The sequence below is a fragment of the Manis pentadactyla genome, chromosome 14 (assembly GCF_030020395.1).
Source record: "Manis pentadactyla isolate mManPen7 chromosome 14, mManPen7.hap1, whole genome shotgun sequence".
NCBI lineage: Eukaryota > Metazoa > Chordata > Mammalia > Pholidota > Manidae > Manis > Manis pentadactyla.
In genome coordinates, this window is record NC_080032.1 from 39,026,343 (window position 1) to 39,041,783 (window position 15,441).

Genomic DNA, 15,441 nt, shown 5'->3' on the forward strand with positions numbered 1-15,441 from the left:
TCTCCATCACCACTAACTACTACTTTTACTATGACCATTCTAACTACCATCACCACTAGTTACTAATGTTGCATCTAGTGAGTATTGACAACATGCTAGGCATTGTTGTAAACCCTTAATAGGCATTATTTCATTTGATATTCCCAGTAAATACAACTGTTACCATTTTACAGATGACAAAATTGATCCCTAACTTGTCGAAGTTATATAGCTTGTAAGGGTTAAAGTCAGGGCTGAAATCTGGGGGTATGACGGAACTCTTTGGGCTTCACTGTCCTGCTCTACTGCCTTCCGCTAGACCAGTGGGTGGAGAGGAAGTGGTCCCAGAGCACCATCATCAAACTCAGCATTGCTGAGGAACTTCTTAGAAATACAAGTTCTCAGGCCCCACCTCAGAACTACTGAATCAGGAACCTGAGCGTGGGACAAGCAATCTGTTTTCACAAACTCTCTAGGTGATTCTGACGACTGCTCAAGTTTAGCAATTGCTGTCCTAGTCCATCCATGAATATTTATATAGGAATGAGATGATGTTTATCACTTCCTGATCCAACAGCAATAGTGCTTAAATAAGCTTTGCTTAACAGAATGGAAACCAAACAATTGCTAGTATTATTTCTATGTGCATGGATGTTCTCTATTTCACACAAAGAATTAATCAGCTGGAACTTAGTTGTATGTATGTCTCAAAGTAAAACACAGCCATAAATCTGACATGATTAATCATTCATATCAAAATATATCAGGTATCTAACCAACCCATTACATCTGAAACAAAACAACTACCTTAACTTCAAGGATAACTGAGATTAAATTGGAAAAAGACTACAGGAAGACTATAGGAAATATTATTTAACAGTAAAATAGCTTTTCTGAAGAGTTGATAACATTTTCTATAGCAAATTTAAGGTTTTAAGCACAATGAAGAACACAATAAACAAGATTCCAAATATTATTTCAGCCCTAAAACCAATTTTGGTATAAAACAGAACTCCATTATTTTTAACAGCTCTAAATATTCAGGCAGGTTATAACAGTTTTATTAAGCTTTGTGCTGAATGAGATAAATTATTAGATTCATTTTTTCAAGCATAGTTTAGTTTTCAAGCTTTTATATCACCATGTAAAATAGTAAAAGTAAACATAGTCAATCAATAAAAAAGATAACACAGCTTTCATATTTAGGAATATTTTAAATGTATAAACCAATATTATAGTCAAACTCTCTCTCTTTCTCTCTCACACACACACACCACTAATAAATGGCATGATCCTAAAGAAGAAACAGAGATAATATTATCATTTCTTAATGGTCATGGAGATTTTTTTGGTTTTTGCTTCAGACATAATAATGAACTTTATGTATATATAACTTTCAACATTTACAGTATTTCATTACTCATCATTTAATATTAATCTTCACATCATCCCTCCAAAGGTAGCTTGGCAAAACCACTATACTTACTGGATAATGAGGAAATGGAGGTATGAAAGATTCATCATCTTGCCCAAGAACAATCCCATAATTAGTGACAGTTAGAATTAGAGTTAGTGACTGAATTTCCTATCTTCCAGCTCAGTGTATTATCCACTAGCCCAGTGTTTTCAAGCTTCAATCATTTGCTTGACATAGAAAGTTTTGCTATCCATGTACTATTATCTTATTTACTTAAAAGTTTTCTTTCAATCAATATACCTGTGGCCTTAAATAAATTTATTTAAAAAGATAATTTTATGCTTCTGCCATTACTGAAAAGCTAGTATCATTTGGCATAAATAGGTTACTGTAAGAATAGAGAACAAATACTTGTTATTAAATTATAGCTAGATACTTGGAGGACTTGACCCTTATGGTTCACTTAGTTACAATTGAGATTCTTAATTAAGAGACAGATGAGGAGCACACTAGTGCCAGATGGAGTCTTTTTCCTGGGAAGAATCAGAAATGAAAAAGAACTAAGAAAAGAACTTTCTGATGATGTGATTTCTGGATCCCATACACCTAGATCTATTCAAGTTCCATAAGTGACGCATGTCCCACAGCCTGGGAGTGCCTGCATTTACCCAGAGAGTGTGCTGTCTGCTGCACAGGGCAATCTCATGAATGGGTTGGGATTTTCAAACTCTCCTTTGTCCTTGATCAGTCTAAATATCCACTCTCTCAGGGTACCATACAGATCTTTTCCATTTTATCTAGGTGGTGATGCACCAGTTTGCAGTGACTCAAATCCATTTCCAAATCCACCAAGTATAGAAGGCATTGCAGCTTCTCAAAATGGTGTGCAGTAAACACACAAAGCTTAGTACATAAGGGATTGCCCAATAAATTATTTTCTGACTCTCATATTCAAAGAGCAAGGCCAACTCCTTCATTTGTATTAACAGAGACAATATAGCATTGAACAGTGACATTCCTTAATTTGTATTCACAGAAAGAATATAACACTGGGCAGAGTTGTTTTTTAAGTAATTCAGTTCTTTGAAATGCAGTAGAAGTCTTAAATACATTTGTTGACTTGACAATGGAATTTAACTTCTGCACAGAAGGAACTTAAAAATAATATCTACATTTATATTTTTACTTTCAATTTTATTTATGTATCAGGTTTACACAAATAGATGGTCACTTTCAAAAGGTTCTTTGGCCCTATGAACCAAAGATCACTTTCCTTTTAACTTACCAGAAAAACTTCTCATGTGGCAATCTAAAAGAACTTAAAAATCTTTTTGCAACTTAAGTTCATGATCATTTAGCTCCACAAGGATTTAAGGGGGCAACTGTCCAACCTGATCTTATAATAGAAAAAAGCAAGCTAGAGGAGTACTTATGACTTGCTCAAGGCCACCCAGCTGCTTACTAATAGGCTAGAAATAAAACCCATGTCCTTTATACCTGGTCTAGTGTTCTTAAAATTCATGACACTGCCTCTTCTCTTAAAATCCAATGACTAATAGACAGCATGTTGTGGTTCAAAGGAATATTAGTACAGACAAAAAATAAATGTTGCTGAATTCCTTCTTTTAGTCACTTTTGCTTATTCATCAATTAATAAAAAGTTAAGGCTATGAAAAAAAAAAGAATTCCTAGTCTTGGTCAGCATTTTACATATAGACACTGAATGAATACTCTGCAGTGTATACTGGTTTGTCAAGTATATGACTACAAACCATGAATCTATTATATTTAATTGACCATGTCAACATAAGTAACTCCCCCATTTTGGCCTGTTTTGCTTCCATGGGGATTTCTTGATTTATTATTTAGTTTTGTCAAAGATCAGGGAAAAGTTAAAAAGTACCCTCTCCTTTGTTAATGGGAACACTGTTATTTTGGTCAAGAATATGTAAATATTTTTTTTTCTAAAGTGACTTCCCTTCTCTTGGATTTTTAGTAAACTGCCAAAGTAAGATTTATTGGCACTCGTCCATGCTGTAACATTTTAAAGCAACTTCAGAACATTTCAAGGTGGCCAAGCAAATGAATACAAATGCAGTTTAGTAATTGTTGCCCATATCTAGATCAAAGGTTATGTTGGGACTGTGCTTTTGATATGTACTATGGCTATTATATATATATGGCTCTGGAAAAGGTAGTTAGTAGAATAAGATTTCAAAACTTAATATGATAGCACTTATGCTTGACAAAACTGCATTTAAATATTCAGGAAATGGTTATTTGCATTACAGAATTTAAAGCAATATTTCTTAAGTGACTTGGGCTGGGGACCATTTTTATTTCCTATCTCATGGATGAATATTTACAAAATACAATAAAAAAGTTAATAGGAAATAAAATAAAATTAGAAGATACACAAAATGCAAGTTGCAATTTTTTATTATATTCAACACACCAAAATTACATTTGTATTAAATATCATGTTAATGTGAAATTGCTATAAAAGGTTTTAAATTCTCACACAAAGTACTATTTGGTGGACCAAACTTTAAGTAACACTGTTTGGGAGTTTTTTTAAATTTTTTTCCTTCATAATATATTAACCTATGAGTCTTACTATCTTACTAGTTTTTGCTTACTTTATACAGTATCAAGTTATCTTGCAAATGGATTTCTGCCCCGGGCAAGTTCACTATGGATTCAGTGAGACCAAGGAATGACAATGGAATATTCTTGGGGTGAAAGGGTTTATTATCCAGCTTGTTCTCCTGGCAACAGGTCAAGCACTAGAATTATGTCTGCATCCAACCATCTTCAGGTCTTTAATCCTCCTCGTCTCTGCCTCCACCCAGAGCACTGGGCAGAGCTCTTTATATAGTGACTCAGTCAGTAACTGTTTATTGCCTAGGGTGTGGAAGCAGTAGCCTAGCAGCAGGCCAGTTACATCATCAAGCAGTTTAGGTTCAGGTGAGGATCCTGGCTATAGGAACCTTCACTTCATCCATACAAGTCCTTTTTTTTAATCACAAAATTGTGTGTAACCCATATATAGTTATTTTTGAGCTATTAGGTAGACAAAGCAGTCTTGAGATGAATTATTCTGAATGGGGGTGATACAACATCCAGAAATATCCTATGAAACTTTGAAATAGCTCTAAAGCAACATGTGACTATAATACTTTAAAAACACATTGAGAGGGATGTTCATATAGACTAAGGATAATATTTATTATTATTATTATTAGGATAGTAATATTTATTATTACTTTACAGAGAGCAGAGTTTTCCAGTAGTCAGTGTTTCAGGGTCATTGTATTTTATGTTGTTGTGGATAAAGTGAAGGTTCCTGTGGCCAGGATTTTCACCTGACCCTAGTTGGCTAGCTCGCTACACATGTGTGGGTAATATGTTGCTGTTGACTCTATATAAAAGAACTCCACCCAGTGCTCTGGATGACATGGTGGCACAGCTGTAAGGCTGTAGGAGAGCAGAGATGAGACTAGAGTGGTGGCATTACCAAGGATAGAGACTGAGATGGATGTGGGTGCAGAGAGGCCCAGAGGCAGAGACCAGCTTGCTGCAATGCAGACTCGCTCTGAGTGGATGGGATTCTAGTGATTGACCTGACACCATGGAAATAAAGTTGGGTATAACCCTTTCACCCCAAGAATGTTCTACTGTCATTTCTTTGGTCTCATTGAATTCATAGGGAACTTGTCCAGGGCTGATGCCCATTGGAACACTACAAATGAGAAAACTGGTCTTGATATCTTAATAGGGTTACCAAGGTCACATGGTTGGAAGTAAATACACATCATAAGTGATATTTTTTCTATTCTTGATCCAGTACTCTTTTTATCACACTATGCCAACTCTGGGGATTGCCTATAAATATTGCTATTCAATGGATCTCACCTGTAGAGAGGGAAATCAGGTAGAGAAAGGATTGTTTTTAATGCAATAGTCCATTTTAAATGTTGTAGCAATTTAAAAATTAATAATAAAAACAAAATGTTTTTTTTTCACCCTGAAAACAGAAGCAGGCAGTGAGGGCTGCCTGTGTTTGCAAACTGCCCTAAAGGCATCCGTGGTTTTGGAAGTAGTTATCACTAACGTGGTACAAAGATGCTCTCACACTTCTAGTGGTATTGTCAGCATGTTTGGGACATGACTATGGGAGTACAGCACCTCTAAGGAGACCTGGAGGAAGCCTGCCATATGTGCTTTGGTATCATACACATGTGAGATGGTTAGTTTTATGCAAAACCTGCCTAGACCACAGGGTCCTCAGATAGTTGGTAAAACATTATTCTGGATGTATCTGTGAGTGTGTTTTCTGGATGAGTTTAACATTTGAATCCCTAGACTGAGAATCAGATTGCTCTCCCTCATGTGGGTGAGCCCCATGCAATCAGCTGAAGACCTGAATAGAATAAAAAGGCTGGTCTTCCTCTGAGGTAAGAGAGGGTTCTTACTGCATGATGGCCCTTGAGCTGGGGTGCTGTTTCTTTTTCTGCCTTCAGACTCAAACTGAAACATTTCTTGGATCTCTAGCCAGGTATCCACACTGGAACTACCTGGGTGTCCAGCTAGCTGACTGCAGATCCAGGAACTTACTCACCTCCATAGTCATGTGGGTAGATACCCTATAACAAATGAATACATATATATCTCCAATTGGTTCTATTTCTCTGGAGAACCTTAACTAATATAATGTATTGATTTTGTCAAATCTGTATTGCTCTGAAAAAATGGACCTTCCCCTAAGATAGTTGCCCCAGCAGGACACATTGGAGGGAGTGCATTAACAAGCAAAGGAAAAAGTAAGAAGGGCTGTCAACAGGTAAGATTTCAGCCACAAGTGTTGCCTACGAAACATGTCTGCTGTCCTATTTGTTAAGTGGTGAAAGGGGCTGCCCTAGGTTTCCAATTGCCTTCGCCCTCCACTAAAAGAGAGGGTGATTTCTCACTCCCATAGTAAGTTAGAGAAGGGTGACTAGCAGTTTTTCCTCCCAAGGCACCAATAAGAGCGATTTCCCTAAAATAAGAACCAATAAGAGCAAATTCCCTAAGGAAAACACATCTTAAAAGCAGCATTTAATTATTTCAGATTTAATGTAAGCACAGCATTGGCAAGTGGGATGCACATTCTCAAGTTCAATCAGATGGTTTAATTCTGGAAGACAAATTCAGCAGATGCCTGAACTTCCCTGCCTGCCCCACCGGTTACTTGTGCTACTCTTAAAGGATTCTGTTTCTAGATCAATCGAGAAGCCTTGAGCAGAGATGAGCGGTGCATGAGATTCAATGAGTCTGTTGAGTCTTGATGACTGAACTTGAATTACCTGTGGTCCTGGAACAGGAGGCCAGACTGGATTCCTTGACTTCTCCCTCTGCACGCACCTCATGAACCTCAGCTCAGTATCACCAGTTATCAGCCCTGACGTGATGCTTTCTCCTGCGAGAAGATGCTAAATTAACATTTTACAATATTGAGATCTCTCTATAGTTTCATTGTAATATATCACGGTATCACAAATAGGTACAGTTTTGTACTCAGGGACCTGACAATAAAAAATGAGAACAGGAAACAAAACTATAGAGAACTACTCAATATTGTAAAGAAATCACAGCGCCTTTTCTCAGAGTATGATTCTGCTCTCTGAAGGGGCTTTCCAGGGATGTCGGTTTTGTCAGTGTGCTGTGAACTCTGGGAAAGAAAGCTGTCGCTTGATTTTTTGACAACAACTTATGATTCCTTTCAAACAACTGAAATTATGGAAATAGCATGAATATGGCCATAGTTTGCTATAGGAGCTTACTGATTTCTTCCAAAATAATCACCACCATGCATAGAAATATAGGACAGATGCAAACTATTTTTGTATCTTCTGCCTAGGATATGAGAGTTTAGACAGGCTGAACCTCCCATGCATATTTGGCATATACACACATGACGGTATCATTGAGATGTAAAGACATTAGGGACATCCACTCGAGATGCACCATTCTCATTGTATGCTATGCAAATGATAGCCCAGGACACACACAAATTGTGACTTTCAGAATCGTGTAGTGGAACTCAGGGCAAATGCCATGTCCTATGAAATTAGGGCAGCCTGTTAAAATAAAGACATCCTATTAAATGGGGATTTCTGATAAACAACAAATGAAGTTTTAATATAGGTATTTCCAAATATTACATGGAACATATACTAACATATTCATTGGGACATAGGATTGACATTAGTATCATGTTATACATTATTAATTGTTAGATGAAATTTATATTATTCCCATTTTGTGGTACATTATTATCTAATATTTATTTTAAGCTTACTGTGTGCCAAGCACTATGCTTTAAAGTTACTGAAATTCCTTATGGTTTTATTCCTTAAAACTGCCCTTGAGGGAGATAGGGTTAATGGCCTTACTTTATGTGTGAGGAAGCTGAGGTTAAAAGAGGCCAGGCAATTGCCTAAGGTCACACAGCTATTAAGAAATCCAACTAGAAACTCAAATCCCAATCTATTTGAATCAGAAGCCCAGGATTTCAACAAATGTGCAGAGTATTTAATGACTGGCTCACAGCTTTTCCTGACAAATCAAGGTGAAGGAGCCACCATTAGACACATCCCGTGGGTGTTCAGTGTGTGAACCTACTTAGCAGCTCAATGTACGTCTTTGACTAAGAACAGAAATCACTTAAGCATCCTGAGCGAATGGGACAGCAAAAAATAACCTATGTTCAGATTTCATTGCAAGGCAGTAGCAACACAATTTCCCAAGTTACTAAGAAAAACATACCTGGTGAGTTTCTTTCTTTCCTCTATTTCATGAGGATACATTCTTAAAACTATTTTTTTAATTTTTAGAAAGTGGAAAACCACAGCTTTGTACATAAGATGTTCCTGTTGTATTGCTATTTCACCTGAATCTACTTTCGTTCCTAAATCGTCCACTGTCCGTGGTACAGGAAACCAGCTTTGTAAAGCTATGCACATTTCACATGTTACAGAGGAAAAGGAGGCAGTCAGCTCTGCACTGGCACTTTAAGTAAAAACAAAATCAAAACACAAATTCAGCTGCACATATTTATATTCTGTCAGTCTAAGTGAAGGATGGTATATCCTAGGTTTATTTAATCCTGGCTTTTCCAAAGAGAAACTGAAAAAGCATTTGGTGGCCTATGATCCTTAACATCAGCTTGGAGAAAGTGTGTGTGTATGTGTGTGTGTGTGTGTGTGTGTGTGTGTGTGTGTGTGTGTGTGTGTGTGTCCCAGTGAAAGCTGATGTATCCAACAGGAATGCGGGCGGCAGGGGAACCTAACTTGGTGCTATGGTCTTGCTTCCATTACTTAGATTGACAAGGTGACCTTGGTAGAGGACAGCAAGCAGGAGGTACCACAGCAGGTTGAAAGTGTTCAAATGAGATAAACCTTTTTGCCTTTTAAAAGAGCACGTCCCATCATCATGGCCAGCTCTTATTTGGCACATATGTTAATTGCAATTTTCTTAAAACTCATCAGTGGGAAAGAGGTAAGTCTTACAACGAGTTAAATTAATTTTACCAAGACTGCCTAGAACATCAATGGAAAAGGAATACATATGTCTCGGTTTTCTGCTCGGTTCTACCTGCAGGAGACCTGAAGCCCAGCAGACCAGCGCACCTGAGTGCTGGGAGGCACATAGGCACAGCACTGACTCACATATCTTGACTCAAGACACTTTACTGCATAGATCATCCACATACTTCTGACATCATTGCTATTGACTATTCATTCACTCTCTCATTAAACATTTAATCCTCCAGTAGATGCCAGCCGCTGAGCTGCGTCTTGAGGACAGAGACCTGATAGGCCGTGATGTCTGTCTGCCTTAGACATTTCAGACTAGAGGATGGTCTACAACTAAATTTCAATAAGGAAGAGCTATTTCTCATAACTAACATGTAAGTGCAGCCAAAAATGTAGCCATTTGCCTCCTATACGCTCTGTAGTCCTTAACTTGAAATTCTATTTTTCTCAAAATGGTGACTAGACCATTTAAATTATTTCCAAATGGTGTTTTGACACATCACGAGCATGAAAATTAATTCTTGAAATGTAAAAAAAAAACACCTTTGGATAGGTTAAGCTTTAAGACAACCAACCACACATTACAGTTTGGGCTGTCCATTTAGAAATACGTATACATGTATATATGTATCTTCAACAAAAGAAATTATATTCAAAAGCCTCCAGAAAACTTTGGGTAGGAATAATGTGGGAAGAGATAGTGACATGGTGGCTCTGACATTAATCAGTTCTCTGATACTACCTATTGATTAACGTTTCTCAGCAAATTTCCTGAGCTACAAAATAAAAATACTAATAACCTCAGAGAGTTACTGGGGGAATTCAATGATTCACTATACTAAAAATTTAGTAGAGTGCCAAGTACATAGAAGAAATTCAGTAACTCATTATTCTTTCTATAATTATTAAATTATAGCATTGTTATAAAAATAAATAAATTTAGGACATTGCAAGAGGACAATTATTACCTAATTTAAGTCACGTTCATAAAAGAACACTTATTGCTATTTAGAATCAGTCCCACTGCATTTCTCATAGGTGAAAACTTCCTAGATATGACAGTAAATCATGTGGAGGTGGGCATATTAAACTGATGATGAGATTCTTAAAATGTGGCCACTGTATCAGCAAGAGAATCTACAAATATATCACAGTAGCGGGGGAAAGATGGGTAGAACACTGTTCCTATCATTTATGAGCTAAAAAGATTAATGATTTATTACTGGGCTCATTAATCAAAACCATGTGGCTTTTTTTTTTCAAGGAGCAATTCTGCTTTTCAAGTCAATTAGCCCACCAAAGCTTTTACACGGAAGAAGCTGCAATGTTATTCAGACTTCCCAGGGAGTATTTAGAGTATACAATAAATGCTATTATTCAGAAGATATCCAATTCCTAAGCTTCTTAAATTCATACAATTGGGAACCTGCAGTACATTAAAATACTGAAACTCATTATGAGTCTTATTTTCCCCCAGCTTTAGAGTCATTGGCATTCTCTGCACAGTTAAGAACAATAAAACGCTCCTGGCTTCTGAGAAGAGAGTGGCTCTCGTGCCTTCGGCTCCACTTCAATGAATCACTGAGGCAGAACTGGCACCCAACCTTTGAGACAATGGCAGCTTCTGCCGGATTAGCCTAACGCCTGGATAGGGCTGCGCAACTCGCTAACGTGCTACATTTAAAGAGGAAAGAAAAGAGTAAGCTAGTTTTAGTCATCATTTATCTTTACCTTCTTAGAGTGCTATTCAAAACGTTTGAACATAAATACACAAAACATTAGCAATGATTTTAACCCCTAAGATGAAATAAGAATTGATGAGTCTCTTCTTACATAAATGAATAACTATATAGAGGAGGGATCCTTAAAGTAGAACGCAAACTAATACAAATAGGAGGGAGGTCGCAATCACAAAATCACCACTCGGTCATCCTCGTGGGGACTGATGCAAGCAAGAGTGGTCAGTGTATGTCAAAATGAATGAGTAAAAGCCTGAGGAGAACTAAGAAGTGTATAAAATCACAAAGAATTACCTCCCCGCCCCTGCAATTATTGAATTACAAAGGGAACTAGTACCTTTTCCGTGGGGATACGTAGCAGACAACAACTCAAGTGATCAAAGTAGCACCAGCAGGATGGGGCAAGTTGGTAACCACGTGCCTCCTAACGCGGAACACTAGAAGGACAGGACACTCAATGGCATTCCTCCCAGCAGCGCATAACCTGGGCCTACTCACGGGAGAGCATCAGACAGACCAAAGTTGAGGGACATCCTATACGATAATTGGTCCACCATTTGTAACACTGTCGAGATGATGAAAGACTGAGGAATTACTGTAAATTAAACTAAAGAGATATGGTCAGCACATGTAGCACTGATCGTAGATGGAATCTCGCATCCATTCCTGTAAAATTTTGTTTATTATAAAAGACATTACTGGGATTTGAGTGACTTCTAAAGCTTTGACATTGTTAGTGGATCAATGTTAACTTCCTGATTTTGATGATTTACCATGTATAAATGTCTTTAGTATTAGGAAATACAACAAAAATGTTTATGGACAATGGGGCATCATTTCTGTAACTTACTCTCAAATATTTTAGAATAATACTAATCATATAGACATATTTATAAAGAAAATGATAAACATGGGAGATGTTTATTTACTATGTGGAAAATCTGAGTGAAAGGCATTATACTTATTATTCTTGCAACATTCCTGCAAGTTCGAAATTATTTGAAAATAAAAGGTGAAACAACTGCGAAAGTTGAATAAGTAAGCTATTAGTCTTGATAACTAAAATCCCCCCAAAATATGTTTATCATAAGTACTTCACCTTATAAAAGAAATATAAGACAGTGTACATTCTTTATCTTGCATTTAAACTGCACTCCCTCAAGACAGAACAAAAAACATGGAATTCAGCATCTGTTTTCCTTTATACAATGTTATTACAACACAAAACAACACCTTGGACAGTGTCCATTTGTTTGGTTCACTGTATACTCCTAGCTCGTGGTCTCCACTGATGGTTTTAGTAATATTTCTGCTCAGGTGACTGATGGAAAGAATAAAGATGGAGATTCAAAATGGGTCCCAGGAATCTAAAAATAATGGCACATAAAAGAAGAGCCAGACAGATTCTCTTTAAATGTAGACACAATTCTTCTCCAACACCACCATGCTTCCCATGACTTTGACAGATTTTCTCCTTATAATATAGCCTACACATGCACTGTCAAGGTCATGTCTTCATTTGTAGACACAAAGCCAATGCCTTTGAGAGTTTTTAACTTCATGAAAAACATGGGGTAAGGCAGTGGTTACTATATGTCAAAAATTCATAGATCAATGATGCTGAAACAGGGAAATTTTGCACCCCAGGGGACACTTGAAAATTTCTGGAAACATTTTTGTCATAAGTGCAGTGAGGGGGTTGCTACTGGTATCCCACAACATACAGAAAAGATCACGAACAACAAAGACTTATTTGTGAGGGAAAATATCCCCCATGCCAAGGTTGAGGTAGCAACCCCTTTAAAGATGGAGGGAGAAATATATATATAGTTATTAAGTATCAATCATTACCTAATATGTTTTATATATATATATATATATATACCTTATACAAATATACATAATAGACTCCAAGTGTTGATTTGGTTTTTATTAAAGAGAACTTACACATATGAAAACTTTAAATTAATGAGGTATAAATGCCTGTTTATAGCTTGAATGCAACTATTAAACCAAATACACTTTAAAATTGCATGGAAGTTACATAACCAGTATAAATTTAATGAAAACATTAATTTAATGTCATGGGTAACATTGTTTTGTCAAATCTAAGTTTCTGCTTGTGATGTGAATATGCCTTTGCTGCAGGCCCAGATATTTTTTAATTCAAGGGTTGTGTTCTTTTTGCCATGTGACATTCTTCCACCACTTTTTCCCATTTGGATTACTATGAGACCTTCATCTGAGCACAGCTGGCTGGGCTAACAGCTTCCATGCATCATTTAGTTATTAATGTCTGCCTAGTTTTGTCCATATTAGCCCTAGGCAATGATACCAGGTCTCCTTGGCACTATGTGACTATAGACATAAATATGGACACAAAGAGTGACATCAACTGGTCAACTAGATTATCTCGAATATGCTTTCATAACTTTTTGAAGTTATAGTCATAGAATGGGAGTTCCCATTTTTATTAAAAAACCACCCCAAATTTATAAATTCTCATGGGGAATTTGTGAATGCTTAAAATTACTTCCATAGACTGCAGTGAGAAAGATGGCAATACAATGAAAAAATGCACAAGTATATAAACTTGAATGCATGTCTGTGCACAGAGAAAGAAGGGAAGGTTTATATGTAAAAATGATCATGTTTATCTCTGGGGGAAAATTTATATGAGATGTTTTACTTCAGATATTTCTGTATTATTATTTTACATTGAATGTTATTTTTATAAACTTCAAAAACAGGAAAAAAAAAGTCAGGAAAGAGACCTTTTCATCTCTGTATTAAAGACAGGGCAGCAAATGTCAGGGCACATGAAATTATACAACAAAATTGTCCTTTATTATTCTTCTGTGGCCTCTGTTTTCCAGGATGATCTGACTGATCATGACAAGGAATCCTTTCAAAAAGCATGGTCCTTCATGGTTTTTGTGAATTTTTAACCCTGAGAAATACAAAATGCCTACAGCAAAATCTGAATCAAGGATCCAGCAAAGGCATGGGGTATAATGAAGAGATCTAAACAAGATAGTCTCAACTTGCCATGCAGCTAAATCATCTTTTTGCTTCTCCTTTATTCTGAAGTCTGCCCTCAAATCACTCTGAGTCTCAAGTTTATGGCTCATAGGGTCAGTGAGAGAATTTTTAAGAGTTCCAGCAGCACATTTCTGTTCAGTGCTAATGGGTCAACAGCCTCCTCACTGTATACACTGAAAAATGGTGCTACCTTTTACACAAATGTTAACGGATTTTTAAAAATCAGAGATCTTGTAGTTCTGATTTAAAAGATACCAAGCCATCTAGATATGAAAAAGAAAAGAACACCAAACCTAGAATTCATGGTTTTGTCATCATTTTCATTTTAATATTAGTAATTTGCAATTTTTATTTTAGCAATACTTGGGGTGGGGAGAGAGACAGAAGAGAAAAAAGGTGAAGAGAGAATGTGGTTATTACAGAAATGAATACATACACTTAATGCAATTTATAGCTAAGGAAAAGATCCTTGACTGGATGTGAAGAAAAAGTTTCTGGCAAAAACAAGACAAAGCAAAAACACAGTAAGATCAAAAGAGCTGTGTGAATAAGGGGCAGTAGTATTAGTAGTATTAATAGTATTCGTAGTATTGATGATGACTTATAGGTAAGCACCAACTGTGTGTTGAACACTGTGCTTTGCAGCATCTCCAATACTTATATTTAGCTTTCAAGGTGGGTATTGGTGTCATCCCTATTTTGCAAATGAGAAAATGGACAGATAAAGGACATATCTCAAAATCACACAGAACCAAAGTTAAGGTTCAGACCCAGGCTACCGAGCCCAGATCCCAAGCTCTTAAAAGATCCCAGACTAACACCAATAATATAACTTGTGCTATCCCCCAAATCCAAAAACATGTGTGTTAAAATCAATTGCTCTGGCTGAAATAAAAACAAAAAAATGCATTATATATGTGAGATATTTTATTGATTATAACTTCCTGACTTACTATCGCAGCCATGAATGTGATGTATGTACCCAGAAACAAAGTAGAATATAGTGACCCAGATTCTATTAACAAAGCTTCACCAAACCAGAATCCACCAGGATATGTGGGACAAAGACTTTACCTAATAAAAAAGGAATGTGTAGGTACTCTTTGGCCTGCTGCTATCAGAGAGAGTACTTCAAAGCGAAACTAGAAATGACTACATATAACATGCTATGGGCAATTGTAATTTACTGAACTTCCATATCATGCAGAATCTGTAGTTAAAAATGATTCTTCTAGGAAGTTTTGATGCAGGAAGATATCAGTGTTATCAAGTTATATGGGGAAGGTCAGCAAAAAAATCATGGTGGCACGTAACACATTTGCACAGAAAAGAGCTACAAGGAAACCCCAACTTTTTAATAATAGTCGTCTATAGAATGGCATCAAGGACACATTTTTCTTTTTCCTTTATTCTTACTTATCTATGGTTTCAAAATTTTTTAATATGGAAAGGATAAGATGTTTTGAATTACCAAATAATAAACTTAATATCAATTCAGAGCTTAATTTCTTTTGGGTTTGTTTTTAGAAAGTCATGGACAAATGCTTCACTTTTCAGTTACAGTGCAATTAGCAAATATTTTGACCCATTTATCTCTGTTTAGATAACTTAACTCTGGTAGCTGTGTGTGCATATATACAGCACAGATTTCTAGAAGTAGAATGACTATATTAAAGGGAATACAAAT

The 15,441-nt window shown here is 36.5% G+C and overlaps 1 protein-coding gene across 17 annotated transcripts in view; it reads right to left on the minus strand.

Moving 5' to 3' along the window:
- The window catches only part of RBMS3 (RNA binding motif single stranded interacting protein 3), a 1,308,700-nt gene that overhangs the window by 276,255 nt on the left and 1,017,004 nt on the right, over positions 1 to 15,441 (minus strand). The window lies entirely within an intron of this gene.